Below are 9,692 nucleotides of genomic sequence, written 5' to 3'. Positions count from 1 at the left end.
CTTTCTAACGTTCTTCATGCTCCTGACATTAAGAAAAATATTGTCTCTGTTTCCAAACTTATTGATGATAATAATGCTTCAGTTGAATTCACTCCCTTCTTTGTGCAGGTCAAGGACCTACACACGAGGGAAACATTCATTGAAGGAAAGAGACAAGGCAATATGTATGTCTTTGAAGAAGCTCCTTCTCATGTTGTTCGCTCTGTCCACCTAAATTCAAAGCCCTCATTAGAGTCGTGTTCATCCTCTTCTGCTAATGTTTTTAGTATTTTTGAATGTAATAAGACATTCTTATGGCATAGTCAGTTAGCACATTGTGGGAGTCATTTTATTGAGAAACTTGTATCTAATAATCTCATTCCAAAAGAAAGTCTCAATAGGGATGAGAACAATCATAAATGTTCCAGTTGTCTTTCCTGCAAGAGTCATGTATTGCCTTTTCATTCCATTAATAAGAGAGCTTCAAAACCTTTTGAGATCATCTGTTCTGATGTATGGGGACCCTCCCCAATTGCCTCTGAATCTGGAAGCAAATACTATCTAATATTTGTTGATAACTATTCTCAATACACTTGGATATATTTCATAAAAAATAAGTCGGAAGTCTTCTCTTTGTTTCAAAATTTTCTTTCCCTTGTCAAAAATCAATTTTCTGAGTCCATTCAATCTTTTCAATATGATGGAGGTGGGGAATTCTCATCCCGTGATTTTATTTATTTTCTTCAAAATAACGGAATAGGAAGAAGGGTGTCATGTCCTCACACCCCTCAACAAAATGGAATTGCTGAACGAAAACACAGACATATCGTTGAAAGTGCCATGAGCATGCTTCATGACAGCAATCTTCCCATCAACCTATGGACAAAAGCTTTTTATTCTGTCGTGCATGTGATAAATAGACTGCCTATGGTTGTTCTGAAAAATAAGTCTCCTTATCACTGTCTTTTTGGAACTCATCCTTGTTATTATGATCTGCGTGTTTTTGGATGTGTTTGCTATGTGCATATCGACCAGTCCCTGAAAAACAAGTTTCAAGACAAGGCCCAAAAGTGCAGATTTGTGGGACATGTAGATGACTACAAAGGATATAGGTGTTATGATCCCACCAACAAACGCATCAGAACTTCAAGAAACGTTGTCTTTGATGAACAAAATTTTGATCACGGAGCTGACACAACGAATATGCCAACTGAAATTTACTATCCTTGGCTGAGCTCAGAATTTTTGGTTGGCTCCAATGAAGCATGTTCCTCAGATTGTGTGCAACAAGAAGGAGAGGTGTTTGAGAACACTGGGACGTTGGGGTCACAGAATGCAGAGGAAGTACCGGGCAGATACAAAGGCATTGTCTATTCTAGACAGAGACCGACAACATCAAGTCATTCAGATCATGTCTCAGTCGCCAATCCTGCGCCTTCTCATACTCTTGCAGCCAGAAAATCAAACCGCATACGACATCCTATTGACAGGTGGGTTAGTTATAACAATTTGTCCTTGGATCTTCAACTATTTTTAACTGCCATCAATAAGGATGAAGAGCCCATCATGTATTATCAGACAGCCGCTTCTATGAAATGGGTAGAAGCCATGAATGATGAAATGCAAGCCTTGCATGAATGTGGAACATGGAAAGTTGTTCCGAGACCACCTGACAAAAATGTTGTCGGATGCAAGTGGGTCTACAAAATCAAGTACAAGCCAGATGGAACCATTGAACGATATAAGGCAAGGCTTGTAGCAAAAGGATTCACTCAAGAAGCAGGGCAAGACTATGATGAGACTTTTAGTCCGGTTGTAAGAATGTGAACGATTCGAATCATCATTTCTCTGGTCGTTGAACATGGATGAAAGTTGAGTCAGCTTGATGTAAAAAATGCATTCTTACATGGGAATTTGAATGAGGAAGTATACATGGAACAACCTTCTGGATATCAAGAATAAAATTGTAAAACCCATGTATGCAAGCTAAAAAAAACTATCTACGGCCTAAAGCAAGCATCTCGCTCTTGGTTTGATAGCTTCTCGCTAGAGATTCAGAAACATGGATTTTCACGTTTCATGCTGGACCACTCATTATTTATTTTTAAAAGCCCGCTTGTGACCACTCTATTATTAATTTATGTTGATGATATTATCATCATAGGAAACTCTGCGGACCACATCCAAGAAATAAAAGACTTATTAGGTCAAAGGTTCAAAATGAAAGATCTTGGAGTTCTACGCTATTTCCTTGGTGTAGAAGTTGATAACCAGGCTCATGGCTTGACACTCACTCAACACAAGTACACCGTAGATGTTCTCAGCAAGGCAGGCATGAAAGATTGCAAACCTCTGGGAACTCCGAGTGTAATTCATCAAAAACTTAGCGCTCATGATCAAGATCTGTGTGATGACCCCACCAGGTATCGTAGCATAATAGGAATGTTACAATACCTCACATTCACTAGACCTGATATTGTTTATTCAGTCAATCAAGTATCTCAATTTATGCATACGCCACGTACTGGACATATGGAAGCAGTCAAGAGGATCCTTAGATATCTGAAAGGGACTATTGGGGATTGATTGATATATTTACCACCGTCATATGGCCAAGATGAGCACGAAATTACTGTATATTGTGACGAAGACTGGGCAGGAGATCCTGACGAACGAAGATCTACATCAGGATATTGTGCCTTCATTGAAAGAAATTTAGTCTCTTGGAGCAGTAGAAAACAAAAGGCTATCGCTAGATCAAGCACTGAGGCTGAATATAGATCCATGGCTGCTGCCACTGCCGAAGTCACATGGATCAGGCATCTTCTAACTGAAGTAGGAGAAAAGATCTCCCACACTACCTTGCTCTGTGACAATCAAAGTGCTATCAACATGTCATTCAATCCAGTACATCACAGTCGTGCCAAGCACATTGAGAACGACCAACACTTTGTGAGACAGAAGGTTGAAGAAAAAGAGATCTTTCACGCACGTGTGCGTGTGTGTGCATGGTCAAATTTCTACTTTTCCGCTCATTGATTTCTATTAACAAAACTGTATTTTATGTTTCTTTGCAACATATCGTGGTATGTGAGCTTTACCTTTTTAAGGTTTTTGAAGTTTGATTCACAATTTTCCATGTATGCTTTCACCTGCCCGTAAATTTTGAGGTTCAAAATTATCTTTGTGAGGTAATCTACGTGTGCCGTTGTTATTCATGCTGGCAAATCTGCTTCAGTGGATCAGATGCATGGGCTTCATTCTTGTATGTGCTCAGTTTTGGGTCTTCAGATCGTTCTAAGCTTTGATCTTGCTTCTGAAATTCCAGAAAGAAAACTCCATGAATTTCTACACAAGGAATCATGTGTAATGATCTGATATATTTTACCTTTTTCATTAAGTTTTTTGAAAATGAGCTATCTAGGGCTACAAAATTGTAATTGAAAAACCGAATGCTACTGGTATAGAAGACAAAACATCAACTGGACGTGACCTCTGATGCACTTGCAGGCTCAGGGAAAAAATACCATTTATATAAATCCATAATAGGGGCAGTTACAAAATGTTCCAAGATTGCATCAAGAATATCAACGAATCACAAAGATACCACCACGATATATTACAAAGAATTGCACAACAAAGAATGATATAAACATTCAATCTGGGCGACCTGCACAAAATTACCAAATGCCTCTGCTAGACAGTTGGTCTCGCACACTCACTCAAGTTGTACATCATGTTGATACATGCACAACTTTTTTTTAAGGTACTGATGTCTCATCTTTGATAGCCCCTTCTGCCAATGTGTGCAATTTGGTTCTCAAAACCGATAAACTTGTGTTTCACCTCTGCTTCAGTTCTTTTTCTAACAAAATGGTAGTCAATCTGGAAATGTTTTGATTTATTGTGAAATGCTGCATAAGCATCCAAGACAAATGAACTTTTATGATCATAATAGGTAGTAGAAGAACACGGCTTGAACCCCAAATATTCATAAATCCTCTAATCCATATAATCTCTGCAATAATGCCTGCAAATACTCTGTATTCTGCCTCTGTACTTGAATCGTCCATGCTCTTCTATTTCCTACTTTTTCAAGGAACTAAGTTTCTTTCAAGAAATGTACAAGACCCTCGTATGAATTTTCTTGTATTGGCATCTCCAGCCCAGTTGAAATTTGAATAATCATCCACTGATTCAATTGCATATTTGTTTGGATCATTTCTTTTGTAAATAATGCCATGACTAACAATTCCCTTCACAATTCACATATCCAAGAATGCTCTTCAAAGCCTTCGTCTGAATTGTTGTTGATGCATTCATGAATTGATACACCTGGCTGACAACATATGGTATATCTGGCCTCGTGATGGTGAGGTATTGTGGCACCCTAATAAGAGTTATCTTTATGGTTCTCCAAGTGACTTCTTTTAGATAACCTTCAATTCATTACACATTCATTCGATCATCCAATGGGGTTTATTGTTTCTTCAATTCTGCAAACTGTTTTTAGTCTGATTTAAGGACTGGACCATGAAGGTGAATTTACTGCTACGGTTGAGAAGTATTATCAGAGTGGACAAGCATTTTGATTTCAGCTATGGGGGCCTTCAGGATTGTATTTCCATTTTTCTACACAAAGATGGGTTTGACACGGGAACTGGTTAAGTAGGTGTCATTCAAGTCGGAATATGCTCTGATATGTGCTGCTGTCTAGACGGAAGTCTTTTTATGTTTTCCTATTAAAAGCTTATTGGCTCTGACCAAGCAGACCTTTCTTAATTATGCCAAGTCTTTTCCGCAAGACTGGTTTGCTGTCATTTTTATGATTGATACCTTCTGAACTTGTCATATAGTTTATTGGGTAATGGTGATGCCGCTTGGTGTAGCCTGTTGCCTTTAAAGACACATTTGAAATTCTTGTTGGCCTTGGATAGAGCGGTTTATTCTTTCGAGGTCTGCGCTCATATGCAATAATCACCCAGGAATAATTTACTAAATGGTGGTGGTTGTATATGCTTCATGTTTCATAGCTCAGCAAGTAAATTTGCCTATTATCATTTGTCCATTGCATTTAGCTTTTAAATGAGTAACCTTCTATTTGTTTTGCAGGATGATTGTGTTGAGGATTCAAAAGGGCTTCCCAGAAAAACAAAATCATTCTTTGTTCAAGCTGCGGATACTTGGGATGCAGAGTTCTATGCAAAGGTTAATGATGATGTCTTTGTTAACTTAGGTTAGTGACAGACACATATCATCAATACTTTTCTTAACCTTGCTATAGTTGCTATTACTATTAAGTTTTATAGTTATATTACTTGAGTATGTCTCCATACTTTCCTTATTATTTGCCCTGCAGATGGTTTAGTTTCTACTCTTAGAACACATTGGCATAATCCTCGTGTTTATATTGGGTGCATGAAATCAGGCGAAGTTTTCAGGAAACAGTAAGTTCAATTGCTATTTTAACATTTTGGCGCACAATCTCCTATTGGTAATATCTGAAAAACATTGAGCTTTGATATTTCCTTTTTGTCTTTAAATGTGTACATTGTTCAACTTCTGTAGGAGCGATAGATGGTATGAACCTGATTGGTGGAGGTTTGGAGATGGAAAATCGTAAGTATGTTTGATTTTTTTCTCAGCACACCCTTGTATTGCCATATGAAAAATAGTTATGTATTTAATTTCTCAAAAGCCTCTTTTGTGAGACGTGGCATTATTCTATGGGAAAGGTTCTTGTACTCTTCTGATGTTGAAGATGGTTATCTCATAGTGCCTAACCAGTTGATGATGACCTCTAAATGGCATGTCTGTATCCTTTTAATTCAACTTCAAACCTTAATTTCTTTGTATTTTTATCATTAAATTCTTAATTGGACAATGCATTGGCTTGGTTTCAACTTTCTGTATGGCTTTTCTGGTATACTTTCTTTTATATGTTAGCATTTATTTCCTTGTTAGCTTTATTTTTTTGTGCTTAAATTCTCACTATTTTTCAGTTTTTTTATGGAGGTGAATTTTTTTCTAAACTTTTCACTGATGTTCAATTATTGAACCTAGAGCTAGCTAGGTGAATTGTCGATATATTTGGTGAAATCACTTGAAAGCAAATCTAAAAAAATTCGGTGCATGTGACAACGAGTCGTGCACATATGTGACATTGTGGATCATATGCATGAAGTACACATCACCTTTTTTCTGAGGAAGCCAGCAGTAATGGTTTGGATCAGATATATAATTTGACTAAACTTGTACGGTCAGGTTTTGAAAGGCCTTCCTGGTCTTGATTAGTTAAATGGTTTAGATTTGGTTTTAGGCTTCTATGTCCGAATAGCAAAAGAATTGTCCAAATCTGATTAACATCCAACCAATTTACATGTTAAAGTGTATCCAGTTAGGGCGGAGATAGTTGGATCCAGGTATGGTAAAGGCTTTCGCTATCCATGTCCAAATCTCTGAGTCTGACATGTTCACAGTCCCTAGATGCTTGGAGGAAAATCCTTATCAACATCCATGATCCAACAATGCCTAAATCAACCCTGAGTCTGACCTGTTCACAGTCCCCAGATGGGTGGAGAAAAATCCTTGTCAACATCGTAAAGAAAACTGGGTTTTGGTTTAGGGTGGAGTTGAGGGTTGCATAATATCCTGACATAGTATGAACTAGTGCTAGTGTTACGTTGTGCTGAAGTTCTTGTTGATTTTAGCTAGACCAATTTAGATTATGCTGATTCTTTTGAAATAGAGACATTGACATGATTTTACGACGTCACACACAGATGTCATTGAATTTTAGGTTTATAGGAAATAAAGGATAATAGGCACACGAGTCATTGTATTTTAGAGTATAATATATGCCCAGTATGTCATAACCATAATTGTTTTATTTTATGATGTTGATAATTGTTCTCATATGACACTGGTGAGGAACAGGGGTCACAGGGAGGTGGTTATGATCCAAGAGCAGATGCCTCTTCCCTCAATGTTGGTGGATCTAGGGTTAGGGTTTGGGGAGGAAGAATCAATCAAGATGTCAAAAATGGTAGTGGTTGCTTCTACTTTGGTGTAGTTACTGACGGTGGCAGAGATGGTGATGCTCTTAGAGGAAGATGGGGTGCCCCCTCTTCTTGTTTCTACCCATCACAGGTGATATATATATATATATATATATATATATATATATATATATATATATATATATATAGAGAGAGAGAGAGAGAGAGAGAGAGAGAGAGAGAGAGAGAGAGAGAGAGACTCTTTGTCATCCAAATATGCATTACATTCTCTCAGCTCTAAATTTGGTTTTGAAAAATCAATTTTCAAAAAAATTGTTTTCCAAAGCAAATTTTCAAAAAAGTTCTCAGAAATGTCATCCAAACAGCTCCTTATCTCAACTCGCTTTACTAGTTCCATTTTTATTTAGTGCTACAACTTAGCATACTTTACAATCTTTCATGTCACCCCTCAACTGTGCATACTTTACAATCTTTCATGTCACCCCTCAAGACATAAATGTCTTCTTTTTCCATTTCCTTGTATCTTGTCAACTTTTCTTATAGAAACTGTAATAGGCTTTCAATGTAACTAATTTTTTTTATATTTACACTGAGAAACCACCCCTGGTATCAGAGAACTAGCTACACTGGCTCTACCTGCCATGCTTGCACATGGGGTGATGCCCATGAGATTTGATCCTAGACTGCCTGCCTAGCGGCTTAAGCCCCATTCCATTATGCCAAACCCCTTTTGGGCCAGGCCTTCGTGTAACATATCCAAGCTATTTTATCTTTTATTGGTCTACTCAAGCACATTTTGATATACTCATTCTTTAATTTCGCATTCAAAAGGACATACAAAGAAAAAGAGGCATAGCAACTTCGAAAATAATGTGGGCATAATTAGGTTTTAATTTTACAAACAAGATTAACGAGTGGGACATGTGTATGTGATTTTCTATGGAAAACAAGTTTGGTCTGTGGACTTGAAATCCCATCACCTGCACTCCGGGCTGGAAAAACAAGCTGTCACTTATATATATATATATATATATATATATATATATATATATATATATATATATATATATATATATATATATATATATGAGTGCGAACTATAAAAGATAAATGCCTCATATTGCACCAAAGCTTGGCAAAAAAATAAATCAAGTTTCTCGTCGAATTGATTCTATCCAAAGCATGGCTTTTAGTAAATAAGTGATGGACACATCTACAGGTTAAGATTTAAACAAAAAACATGTGCAACTATTTTTAAGCGTTTAGGATATAAACTATTTAAGAGCTACTTACCCACAAATGCTTCTTTTTTTTCATTATTATTTTTTTTCATGAAACCAACCTTACAAATGTATTCTACGTGTTTTGCTTAGTGGGAATTGGCTTTTGAATCATCCAATTATGACAAGTATGCAGGTTTTTATATGGCTTCAAAAATCAATGGCCAACAATGTGTGATATTTTCTTGGGTTATAAAATCTTGTTATGATTTAAAAGTCAGTTTCTTGGTCGATGTTTTCTACCCTCAGGGGTAAGGAACCCTCAATTAAAAAACTAAAATATGTTTAGTTTTTTTAATGCTTTTTGCCCATCTGATACTCCCGATGTGATTTACATGTTTGTGTTAGTATGAATCGGTATTTGGATCATGCTATTCTAATGTGTATGTAGTATTTTTAAGGATTAAAAATTCAACAGCCTACTATGTACTGAATGTTCAACTCTCATTGTATTGAAAAAGTATAATCTTTGATTAGATTCCTGCTGTTTTGACCCTGCTGAACACATGCATGGGTTTAGATTTGGTCAAACAATGTCCCACTAAGGCTACCAAATTCTTTCCCGGATACATGGATAGGGTTAATGTTTGCTATACTCATGGATGAACCTGATGCAGAAATTTGAGTTTAAGAGATTCATTTGAATCCAATTTTAGATTTGATTTTTTTTTGTTTAGATTTGAATCCCACTAAGGGTACCAAATTTTAGTTTGTTTAGATAGGGTTAATGTAGTGACCATCTTAAACTAACCCTGAGTCCATACCCGCTTCAGACACTTTTCCAAACTTGGATATGGACATGGTTAAGTTCCAAACTCATAAGTCTAATTTCAAGGATTGTTTAAGTTAGTGAATAAGTTTGGGTGGGTCTTTGTGGGTTTAAGGTTGTGTTTTGATCAAAATAGGTTGAATACATCCATGGGATTAGATTTGGTCAATCTTAGATTTTTTTTTTTTTTTGAAAGGCAAGCTGGGGTTAGGCAGACCCCTACCATATATCTCTTATGCCCCATGTGGCAGAGGGATTCGAACCTGGGCCTTCAGCTTGACACAGGACCCTGCTTACCACATGGGTATTTCATAACATATTGGCCCAACTTAATTCAAGAATTCATTCTTACTATTTTGGCCGTGTTGTCAAAACAACCTCTCACTATGAGTTTCAACTAAGGGGTTCCTTACCCTGAGGATAACAAATACCTCTCATATATATATATATATATATATATATATATATATATATATATATATATATATATATATATATATATATATATATATATATATATATATATATATATATATATATATGTGTGTGTGTGTGTGTGTGTGTGTGTGTGTGAGAGAGAGAGAGAGATCAAACACACAACACTTTATGCTTGATTAACCTCGATCTGATCTTTACAAGCAAAAA

The sequence above is a fragment of the Nuphar pumila genome, chromosome 5 (assembly GCF_984573655.1).
Source record: "Nuphar pumila chromosome 5, dmNupPumi1.hap1.1, whole genome shotgun sequence".
Lineage (NCBI taxonomy): Eukaryota > Viridiplantae > Streptophyta > Magnoliopsida > Nymphaeales > Nymphaeaceae > Nuphar > Nuphar pumila.
This window is presented reverse-complemented; position numbering follows the sequence as displayed.